General features: G+C 38.0%; 1 long non-coding RNA gene across 1 annotated transcript; it reads left to right on the forward strand.

The window, feature by feature from the left end:
* Positions 1-8,086: 8,086 nt before the first annotated feature.
* Positions 8,087-9,551, forward strand: LOC141577819 (uncharacterized). The gene is made up of 2 exons (XR_012507287.1): positions 8,087-8,950; positions 9,458-9,551. It is a non-coding gene; the product is annotated as an uncharacterized LOC141577819 (long non-coding RNA).
* Positions 9,552-12,099: the final 2,548 nt, after the last annotated feature.

A 12,099-nucleotide genomic window follows, 5' to 3' on the forward strand; every position in this document is an offset into this window, starting at 1 on the left:
CCTATGTATTTTTTTCAGTGGAGAAGAAACTAGCCCCAAACTTCCACATGACGATAGTTGGAAAAATAAATATTGATCTAGTTTCCTGCTATAATTCTAAATTTTAGATCATAGGAGCTTAGAGTTGTAAGTAAATTTTAGGCATTCTTTAGTCCAAATCCATCATAAATTTTAAGTATAAGGGGAAACCCAGAATAGCCTTATTTAAAATAATTTAAAAAAGCACCTGCAGATAAAATGTGTTTTCACAAACACATTATTGATAAATGAATCTATTGAGACAAAAATAATATTAGAATAAGCTATTGCTGAGGCCACAACACAACTGGTCCTTTTTATGCTAATGGTAAAATTGCAGGTTTAAAATATATATGTTAGGATGAAGGTGAAAAAGTTATTTTACGAAGACTATAAAAGTACAAGGAAAGTTTTGGCTTTCATACAAGGTTTGAATTTGTTTTACAGATTCCTCCTTGTAATTAGATTTAGGGTTTAGATTATCTCATGTGACTCTCTTATAAAAACAGAAGTTTTAGCCAAACACTGACATGCAAAATAAAAACAAAAAATGTTTTTCTTCAGGGACTAGCCTAGCTATAGTTTTAATTGGAAGTTCAGTAATACATCTACACATACACGGTAATTAAATTTAGCTTCTAATGAAGTTTAAGTTAAATTTTAATGGCCTTTTATAGTTGGGTAGTAAACTGTATGTAAATGAGTCATGGATAGAGACCTTAGTTTATAGAAAATGTCAAAAAAAACAGTGCTGATAGATATACTACAAAAAAAGAGGCCTTGGAGATCTGTATTCTAAATCCAACTCTGCCACTAAAGGACCTTCAGCAAATCCTTTAGCTTCTCTGGGCCTCAGTTTGCTCCCTGGTAAAACATGAGGGTTTCTGTATAGTGCTTAGGTCTCCAAAGCTCTTTTCTGTGCATGGTCTAACTTAACACTTTTAATTCTATGTAGAAAGAAGGACAGATACTGTTACCCTTATCATACAGATGACGAAGCTAAGGCTTATGAAGGCTAAAATACATGACAAAAGTTATGTAGTCTGTAAATGGTAGAGCAGTCATTCAGACACAATTCCGTACAGGCAGACACCATGCCTACTACCTCCAAATGTCCGATATAATAAAGTCATGTTTAGTCATTTCTCAATTATAACCAGACATTTAAAGTACCTTAAACACCACTGAGCAAGCACAACATGTTCTCTAGCCTGAAGGACTGAATGCTTTTATGAGTCCATGGTAGGAGGATCCAATTAAGTGCTAAGTTAATAGCCAACTTTATAGCCAAGCTAATAGAAAAGCCACATTACACTGGCTCCTTCTTGTCAGACCAGCCATTTTTAAGACTTCATGCTGATTTATGCCCCTTGATAAGTGTTGGAATCTCTAGGTTACTGTTAAAAATATGCATCCTTCCACTGCTCTGTTACTAAAATGTGTTAAGTCACAACACTAGCCAGAACACTTTTAAGTAAACAAGGTAGAGTATTCAACTAGCTTAAGAAATGATGCTAGTTATGTGTCTCCAAACTCTTTCCGCAGATATTTGACCCCAGGCATTTGGTAAATCCTAAGCAGCCATTATTTTCAGCAGTTCTTGGTTTCCTCTTGAAGTCAAGCCAAATGTTACATGTGCATGGTATACTTTTTATTTTTCAGAGGGCTTTCACAGTCATTATTTTTTTTTATCCTTATACAACACTAATGTGTAGGTTGAAGTTGGCTCTGTGGTCTCCCCAAACAGCTACTTATTTAGTCTCTGATTTTCTGTCTGCTTTTAATCCATTGGGGCATTACAAATGTTAACTAATACAACTGGAGGGTCCCAGAACGTTCATGAAGATAACAGAATGAAGAACAGCAACGTGTGCTAATCCCACCTAACATTAGCAGTGCTTGAAACTAAGGAAGCAGTAAGAATAAAATAGAGCAAAAGATGTTTCAAAAGTTATAAACCTAAAAAGATAACCTAGGTTCAGTCATCAAATTTGCAATTCAAAAGGATAAGAGAAAGTTGCTGGGAATTGGCAAAAAATACCTTTGTAGCAGAAATGCCAATAAACTCAAGGATTCAGAAGGAGGCCAAAATAAATTAATGCTAATTATTTATAAAAGATAAAATAAGAAATAATCGAACGCAGCTTTACCAAAACCCATGAATGCTTGAGGAGAATGCGGAGTGAAGCTAACAGTTAGATGTCATGGTTTAATCAATAGTCCTTTGTATAATAAAATTTTAAAGATTACTTGAAAGTGCTAGTTTCTATAAAGAAGAAACATATGCTAGTATGTACTAAGGAAAAGAGTATCTGGAGTGACACACACCACTTTATTAGCAGCAATTGTCCAGAAGAGAATATTTATTTGGGAGGATCTTGATTTGATTTGAAACAGAAGTTTCCAGATGTTCTCAGAGTATGTGTGAGAGTGTTCTCTTTCATAAGACAGTAAGCTTGGTCTCCTTTAAGAGTCACAGAGGGCTACTGATCTGCCTGTAAACTTACTGTCCCTTGAGACATTTTAAGTCAGTGTGTTCTAAGCATGAGCCCATCAAAATTTGGCTTCGTGCCTCTCTCATAAATTGGATGAGGGAGAAGGAAGAGAGGAAAGACTAAGAACCAGAAGTCACAAGATTGAGGATAAAATGTTGTATTTCAACTTATTCAGGAACAGGGAGAGTAACATTTTAAGTCTAATGCCAGTGACAGCACATTACTCAGGGCCTCCTAATCATTTTATATACGTAAAGTCTCCTAGAAAAAGACTAATTTGGTTTATTGCCACTTTGGGGCCATCCTGGCTCTGGGGCCAGAGTTGTTTTCCTCATCTGTTCCCTCTGGGTGCAGTTAAGTGGCCACCTAGTGACTGGGTTGGGAATTGCAGCTCCCCTACAGCCCTAGGGTGGGGGTGGAGAAGGGGTGGGGCAGAAGTTTACCAATTCTGATGTTGAATGAGACAAATTAGCTTGATAAACCTCTCCCTAACAAAAACCTCCTTAATGATCCATCTTGCAAGCCTGTTTCCTTGTCCAGAAGTATCTCTCATAGACCCTACCCTTAAATTCTCACATTACCTAGCAGGATTACCAAGGGGATAAACTGAAATTACATAAACTGAAACACATAAACGCGGTTTTAAAAAATTACTTCTGTGTTTGTTGTCAAACCCTTGGAATAGGTCAGCGAAGAGGCTCAGAGAGGTAAAGAGGAGGGACTTCACAGGGCTGTTACACTTTCATCCACTTGTTAACAGAAACTGTTCACTGAATTCTACTTGGAGCAAGGTGCTGGGGAAGGATGGATGGATAAGGCCCAAGGAGCACTCTGTCTAGAAGGGAGCTGGACTTGGAGGCAAGAAAAAAGTGTGGGAGTGCAGCGGTGGAGCTGTGCAAAGGACCTCCTGACAGATCCACTGGAGACACTGGGTTCCATATAAGGCAGCACACATTAAAAAAGCACACAGAATTTAAAAGAATATGGTATATCTTTGTAACGGAGTATTATTTTGCTTTAAAATGGAAGGAAATTGACACATTGTACAACATGGATGAACCTTGAGGATATTATGCTAAGTGAAATAAACCAGCCACAAGAGGACAAATAATGTATGATTCACTTATATGAGTTACCCCGAGTAGTCATATTCAATGAGACAGAACATAGAGTGGTGGTTGCCAGGGGCTGGAGGAGGGGCAGATGAAGAGTTGTTTAACGAACACAGAGCTTCAGTTTGAGGAGATGAAAAAGTTCTGGAGACGGGTGGTCATGATGATTGTGGCACAACATTGTGGATATACTTAATACCACTGATCCGTACACTTCAAAATGGTTACAGTGGTAAATTTTATGTCATGTATATTTTACCACAATTTTAAAAAAAGTGCAGAGAAAGAAATGAGAATGAATCAACTATAGCGCCACACAATGTGACATGAAACTCTTACAATGTTGAGCAAATGAAGGCAGACACAAAAGGATGCAGACTGTGTGCCATGTATTAAAAGTCAGGATGGTGGTCACTTCTGAGGGAGGCAGAGATGAGACAGCATGGGCTTCTAGGGTTCTGGTAATGCTTCTGTTTCTCAAGGAGTGACTTTGTAAAAATTAATTGCACTGTATACATATAATCTGTGCAGTTTCTGTACATATATTAAGCTTCGGGTTTTTGTTGTTGATTTATGGGACACAGACAGACTGAAGAGGCATCAGTAGGAGAGTGAACGGATTTCAGACTTTCACAGGAGGAAAGGCTGAATATTTCAGGATGGTAAAAGTAGTTTGTAGTCTTCAAATATCTGAAGGAGTGGCATGTGGAAGACGAAGACGACTTTGTTTGCTATACCCAGAGGGGCAGAACTTGGAGGTGGTGGTGGGAAGGAGGTAGAGGAAGACAAATTCAGCTCATTATAAAGCATGCTTCAGTTGTAGGGTTAGAATGGTATCTCTCAGGAGATCATGCCATCAAGTGGAATGAGCACTGACTTCCAGGCCAGCTGCAATGGGTATGAATCCGGACTTTGCCACTTACTTGGACTATGTCACTCTATCGAGTCTTGGTTTCATATGTAATATGGGGCTAGGACTAACTACCTCGCTGGGCTATTTTCAGGATTAGTGATAATGTATACAAAATGCTTAGCTCAGGCCTTGGCCCATCGGAGATTCTCAATAAGTGATAGAAGTTATTTTCAGTAGAAAATTAAATAGAAAGTGTGTAACACCTGTGTAAAGTGTTAGATTATGTATTCAAACATTGGTCTCTCTTAATCCCAAGAACCTAAGATTCTTTGTAACTCTCCCAAGATCACACAGCTACTAAGTGGCAAGGCCTTCTGTCCCTGAGATCAGTCCACTCCAGCGGGCTGCCTTAGGCAAGAGGGTTACGAGGCCAGCCATAGCCCAGGGGTAATTAGATAACCGCCATCAGCATTAGGCCCTGGGGGATAGGACCCTGTTCCTTTAAATTCTGAGCGTGCTCTGGAAAAGTTCAAAGGGGAAAACCTGGGAAAGTTGTTCAAGTGATGGGCTGTGAACATACCAAGGTTACAGCCTGAGGATATCGTGGGTCTCTGGGGTGAGGGAAAAGGGAAAGGAGTTGGGGAAGGGGCAGACACTGGGGAATTATTTTTAAAAAGTGGATTAAAAACAAAATTTGAAGACAAGCTTGGCCTGCCTCACCATTTTTCAGGGTCCAGATACTATTGGCCAAATTAATAAATCATAAGGCACAAGAAAGAGAGGCTACTTTGAAAACCAGTTTCTTCATTTGTAGGAAAAGCAATAGATTCAATCCACAAAGGAGAGAAAAACCTGAATTAGTTTAGCACTTTCGGCTAAATTTTCCCAAAGCCTCTTTCTTATTCTGACTCCAGGCTTATTAACCTTTACGTTTCCAAAGGAAATGACTTGCTGAAGTGAGGCTTCCCAGTTTTACTCAAGGCTCCCTTCCTGACCTCTGTTGAGTATTTCCGCCTTGAACTTATGCCCTGGAAACAAGGAGAGTCCTTGTGACAAGAGACCTGAGGAAACAAACACCTAGAAACAGTCTCTCTTTGTCTAAGGCATTATACATTCTAGTCAGACTGGCCCTTTGAACTTGTTTTTTCTCTATAGCTGCTCAAGTGTTGTGTCTTGGCCCATACAACTTTCATACTGGATGAAAAATAAATGGTATGAATTTAGCCCACTATACCTTTGGCCTTAGCCAAAGAAAGAAACACCAGCAGCTTCCTTTTGCAAGCAGTGACTTATTTTAGCATTTCCCCTCTTCAGACTAAAGTCCTTGGTAGAAACCAGCATTACAGCCCAAGCCCACACAGAAACCTCAGATTTTAGTCATATGTCTCACAGGATATTACATCACTTTTAGTTTACCAGAGACATTTCCGGAAACACAGAGACCCACTACAAGCTTTTGCCTAAAGGATTTTGGGATGGTGTGTAACTAGATGGCCTTAGTTGGCTGTCCCACTGCAGGTTTTTTCTTCCACCTTGGTCAGCAGGCCTGTCCTTTTCACAGGTGGAGTACAAAGCAGCTGGTTGTCTTACTTTTGGATCCCAAGAAGCCCCTTGTAGATGGTGTTAGGGTCCTGCGGGAAACGATGGCAGACTCAAAATGAGTCATTTGAGGAGAGTATAGTAAAGGGACTACTTACAAAGGTAAACAGGGTTTGGGGGAAGCAACAAGGGATTGGACAGTGTCCCAGAGTTAGTAGCTCTGAGCAGAGAAAAAGGAGTAGTTAGTTACAGCAGTGGTTCTCAAACCGTTTATGTATCAGAATCACCTTGAAGTGATAAAGTCATTTCTTTGGGTTATTCACTGTTTTTTAAACTCTTCAGTGGCAGGACTACTTAAAATCTTAATTTGGAGGCTTTGAATAGGTCAATAAACCACTGCTCTTATTCGCCCTGTGTTCAGAACCTCTTGAGCAATAGACACAGCAATCAGACACATGGAGATAAAAGTGTTAGCTTTGACAGGGGTGGAGTCAAAGTGGAAGAGCCCTACAGGTCAGGGCTTACAACTAGACTTCTCAATGCTTGCCTCCTAGCCCTTCTGGGGAGGCAGGGGTGGGTGCATGTGTGTGGGGCTCAGGGCTGGAGGCACTGTTCCGGTGGGCAGGCAAGTCCCAGGAGAAGATGCAGAAGGGGCCAGGCATGCTTGGTTCCTTCCCTGGTGCCCTAGTCAGCTGAGTCCCTCCTTCCTTGGGGATGCAGGAGAAGGGAATAGCAGGAAGCCAAATGCCCTTCACAACTTTGAAGAAGAAGTGGAGTTTCTATTTTATGGAGCTGGGAGAGGGAGATAATGACTTCCCCCAGCCATAATGCCCTTTAAGGAACATCTTGCTCTTAGCAGTAAGAATGCTGGATGTAATTAATTCTTTCATATGATGTAGGTACTGTATTTTTAAAGACTTGACCCTCATTAGTATATTAGGATAGCCTCATGCCTCAATGGTACTATCACCTCTTTGGAATGCTACTTGTTTCTTTTACCTTGATTTATTTCTGACCCCTTGATCATTTTCTACAGTGCTCTGGATCAGGGCCTGCTTGAAGACTGAGAAAGTTCCCATGCTTTCCTTCTGAGAAGATTCTTGCTTTCTTGTCTATCTTTCTTTCTTTCTTGTCCAGGATCCGGAAGACTATTGGGAAAAGTCCTTACAAAGATTTCCTGGGAACTGGATTTTTAAAACAAGTGTCTGTGGGAAAATATTTTTCAAGTATGAAGGGGCTCTGTTTTTGCCTCTACTTATTTCTCAAGCTCCTTGGGGAAAAGAAAGTATTACAGGTCAAATCTTTTTACAAGTAGGTTCCACCGGACTGTCCGAATACGTGGTATGGATTAGAATTTTGTTTCATTGACAATGGCTTGAATTAAGTTAAACATAAGCTGTGTTGCAGAGGACTCTTGGTTAAATAGAGATTTTCATTGCAAAGGTATTTGTTGTAGAGGAATTTACCTGGTAAACATAGCTGTTTTCCAGCTTAAGTTTTAACCAGGCTGATTCAGACTGGGGAGCAGAAGTGGGAAAACACTGTGGACACAGTCTGCTGGCTAGTGGTCAAGGCAGAGGAAAGAAAACACAGGCAAAGGTCTGTGTGAAATGTGAATCTGAGTCACAGAGGGAGAGGAAGAAAATAGCGTCTGTCATTCTGAAAAAGCTCCTCTTTGGGCAGTTTCTTTTGGCTGTAACAGCTGCCTCTCCCCTGGAGAGTCACAGGGCCTCAGCTGGCTCTTCCTGTCCCATTTTCAGACTTAAAAGGAAAGCCACCTTCAGGCAAATTCTCCCTTCCTCCCAAGAAAGAAAATAAAAGGAAATTGATCTCTGAAGAACCTAGGTGGGTTTTGAAAGAATCCAGGAGAACGCCTTCCCTCAGCCCGGAATGGCTGCAGTCACACTGGGACTTGCTCCTCTGGTGCCCCCTTGGGCATGAGGGTGGAACTGTGTTCTTTAAAGTCACTTAAATCCCCACTATTGCAGTTAGCAGAACTCTATGCAGCATGTCTCCTTTTTCAGGCCTTGCCTCTCAGTGTGAAGAGTTTCCTGACCAACTTCTGGCAGTTCCTAAGGCTTCTCTCTTGAAATTTTTCTCTGGTCACCCCTATAGATCCTCCTTAATATATTCATTTTTCTAAACAAATTCTTTCTTTCTGTTTTTCATGCATCTCTGGTCACTAAGTCCCAGAAAGATCCTGTACAAACGGTCAATCAGTAATGAATAAGAATTTCTAAAATTTATTTAAATATTTTACAGTTTTATTGGGATATAACTTACATACCATAAAATTCACCCATTATAAGCGTACAATGATTTTTTAGTAAATTTATAGTGCTGTACAATCAATGTTCTAGATTTAGAACATTTCCAAAACCCCATAAAGTTCCCTCAGGAGTATCTGCAGTCAATCCTCAATTTCACCTCCAATTTCAGGCAACTAATGATCTGATTTCTGTCTCTACATATTTGCCTTTCCTGATCATATATAAATGGAATCATACGATAAGTAGTGTTTTGTAACTGTCTTCTTTTACTCAGCATAATGTTTTCGAGGTTCATCCATGTTGTAGCATGTGCTTCATTCCTTCATATGACTGAAGAATAGTCCATTGTAGGGATATGCTACATCTTGCTTATCCATCATCAGTTGATGGACATTTGGGTTGTTTCCAGATTTTAGCTATTATGAATAATGCTGCTATGAACATTTATGTACAAATTTTTGTGTGAACATATACTTTCATTTCCCTCGGGTAGATACCTAGTAGTAGAATTCCTGGGAAATTTGTTTAGCTTTTTAAAAAACTATCCAGCTATTTTACAATGTGGCTCATCAAGTTTACTTTTCTACCAGCAATATATGAAGATTTTCCCACATCCTGTCCAACACTTGGTATTGTCCGCCCTTTTGATTACAACCCTGGTAGGTATGTAATGTTATCTTATTGCGGTTTTAATTTGCATTTACCTAAAGACCAAGAGTGTTGAGCATCTTTTCAAGTGCCTGTCAGCCATTCACATATCATCTTTGGTTATATGAGCATTTCCCCTATTTTAAAATTGGATTGTTAACCTTATCAAGAAGTTACAAGGGTTCTCTGTATGTTTTGGATATAAACGCTTTATCAGATATACAACTTGTAATATTTTCTCTCAGTCTGTATCTTGTCTTTTCAACTTATTAAGATTAACTTTTGAAGCAGAAAAGTTTTCAGTTTGATGAGGACCAATTTATCAAATTTTTATTTTGTGGATGGTGCTTTTGATGTTATATTTAAGAACTATGCCGAGCCTAAGGTCATGAAGATTTTATCTTATGCTTTCCTCTAAAACTTTTATAGGTTTACTTTTACATTGAGGTGTAAGATCTTTTTTTGTGTTAATTTTTGTGTACCGTGTAAGACAAAGGTCTAACTTTTTTTTTTTGCGTATAGATATCAAATTGTTCCAGCATCATTTGCTGAAAAGACTGTCCGTTCTCTATTGAACTGCCTTCGCTACTTCATTGAAAATCAATTGACCACAAAAGTAAGAATTTATTCCTGACTCTCAATATTATTCCATTAATGTATATGTCTATCTTTACACCAATATCATACTGTCTTGACTTAAAACTTGCTATTGTAAGTCATCTAGCTTTGTTCTTCGTTTTCAAAATTGCTTTAGATATTCTATATAAAATTTAGGAAGAGCTTTTCTGTTTGTGCCAGAAAGACTGCTGCAGTTTTGCATTGAATCTATGGATCAGTTGGGGAGAACTGCAGTCTTAACAATCTTGATTCTCTCCAATTCATGAACATAAAGTATCTATCCATTCATTTATATCTCCTACCTCTTAACAGAAACAAAAATTGACAAAATTGAAAAGAGAACTACAATGCTACAATAATAGATGGAGACTTCAATATCCACTTTCAGTAGCGGATAAAAACTACACAGAAGATTTATAATGAAATATGGGCCTTGAACAACACTATACACCAATTAGAACTAACAGACATGTACAGAACACTGTGCCCAACAACAGCAGAATACACATTCTTCTCAACTGCAATGGCCTCTAGGATAGAGTATATTTTAGGCTACAACACAAATCTTAATACATTAAAAAGGCATACATACGTGTGAATTATCTTTTCTGACCACAGTGGAGTGAAAGTAGAAATCAATAATAAAAGGAAAACTGGAAATACATGGAAATTAAACAACATACTCTTAACCAATAGGTCAAAGAAGAAATCACAAGGGAGATTAAAAAATACCTTGAGATGAGTGACAAAGAGAACACAACATACCTAGACTTATGGGATGCAGCAAAATAGTGCTAAGAGGGAAATTTATAACTGTAAACATATGCATTAAAAAAGAAAAAGAATTTCAAATCAATAACATAACTGTACACATTAAAAGACTAGAAAAAGAAGAGAAATCTAAACCCAAAGCTAATGGAAGGAAGGAAATAATAAAGATTTCCTGGAGAATAGAAAAACAACAGAAAAATCAATGAAATCAAAATCCAGTCTTCAAAAAGATCAACCAACTTGACAAACCTTTAGCTGGATTGACCAAGAAAAAAAAAGAAACACCAAATAACTAAATTCAGAAATGAAAGAGGGGATATTATAGCTGATGCCACAGAAATGAAAAGAATTATAAGAGAATACTATGAATAGCTGAACCAACAATTTGGATAACTCAGAAGAAATGGATAAATTCCTAGTAACACACAACCTACCAAGACTGAATCATGAAGAAGTAGAAAATCTGAGTAGACCCATAATCAGTAAAGGAATTGAATCAGTAATCAAAAACCTCTCAACAAAGAAAAGCACAGGACCAGATGGTTTCACTGGTGAATCTACTGAACATTTAAAGAACAATGAATATCAATCATCTTTAAATTCCTCCAACAAGTTGAAGAGGAGGGAACACTTCCAGATTCATTTTATGAAGCTAGTATTACCCTGATACCAATGTCAGACAAAGATATTACAAGAAAAAAAAGTTCATGCCAATATCCCTTATGAACATTGATATAAACATCTTCAACAAAATTCTAGCAAACAGAATTCAATAGTATATTCAAGGACTATACACCATGACCAAATGGGATTTATTTTTGGAATATAAGGATGATTCAACATAAAAAAAAATCAATCAATGCAATATACCACATTTACAGAATGAGGAAGTAGCTCATTCAGATTTAATAAAATTATGAATATGATTGAATTCATGCCTGCCATTTTGCTATTTATTCTCTATATACCACATTTTTTCCTGTTCCTCTTTTATTGTCTTTTGTTACAGTTGATAAATATTTTTATATTCTATTTTAATTCCTGTGTTAATGTTTTACTATATTTTTGGAGTTATTCTCTAAGTAGTTGCTCTAGGAGTACAATATGCATCTTAATGTATCATAATCTGTAAATATAATTCTTGATTTTTCAGCTCTTTGACTATCTTGCCACACTGCCTTCTAGCTGCCATTGTTCCTGATGAGAAGTCAGCTGTTAATTGAATTGTTTTCCCCTTTACATGATAAATTGAGTCCTCTCCAGCAGTGAAGCTGTTGGTTTTCATGACTAGCTCCAACCTGGTCGATTATGGTACCACCAAGCTGGCAGGGGCTGGGTCTGGAGAAGCAACCCCAGGGAGGAACACCACAGACTCCCTCTATTCTTACCTGATGTGTAGCTTTTCATAAATTGTAGTTTTTAAGACTTCTCAACTTGCCGTGTACATTTGATTGATTTCTAGAGCACTGAAATGGATGTTTTTGATAATTCTGCTTTATTCTTGTTTTCCATAGAAAGGATATGCTGATGTCCTTTCTTCATCATGTGAGAAGTCCTGCCCAGAAATCCATTTTTATGTTAGGTAAAACTTGCCAAGCAGTCTTCTATAAGATACTAAATTGTTGACTGATAAAAATTTGTTTCATATTTTATAAATGTTTGGGCAATGTTGAGTTAAATAAAATTAAATAGGGTTCTTCATTAAAGGACTTCACCATGTCATGAATAAGCCAAGATGCATTGCACATCTCTAAGAATAGGGTTGTGAGTAGAAT

The sequence above is a fragment of the Camelus bactrianus genome, chromosome 6, assembly GCF_048773025.1.
Source record: "Camelus bactrianus isolate YW-2024 breed Bactrian camel chromosome 6, ASM4877302v1, whole genome shotgun sequence".
NCBI classification, from domain to species: Eukaryota; Metazoa; Chordata; class Mammalia; order Artiodactyla; family Camelidae; genus Camelus; species Camelus bactrianus.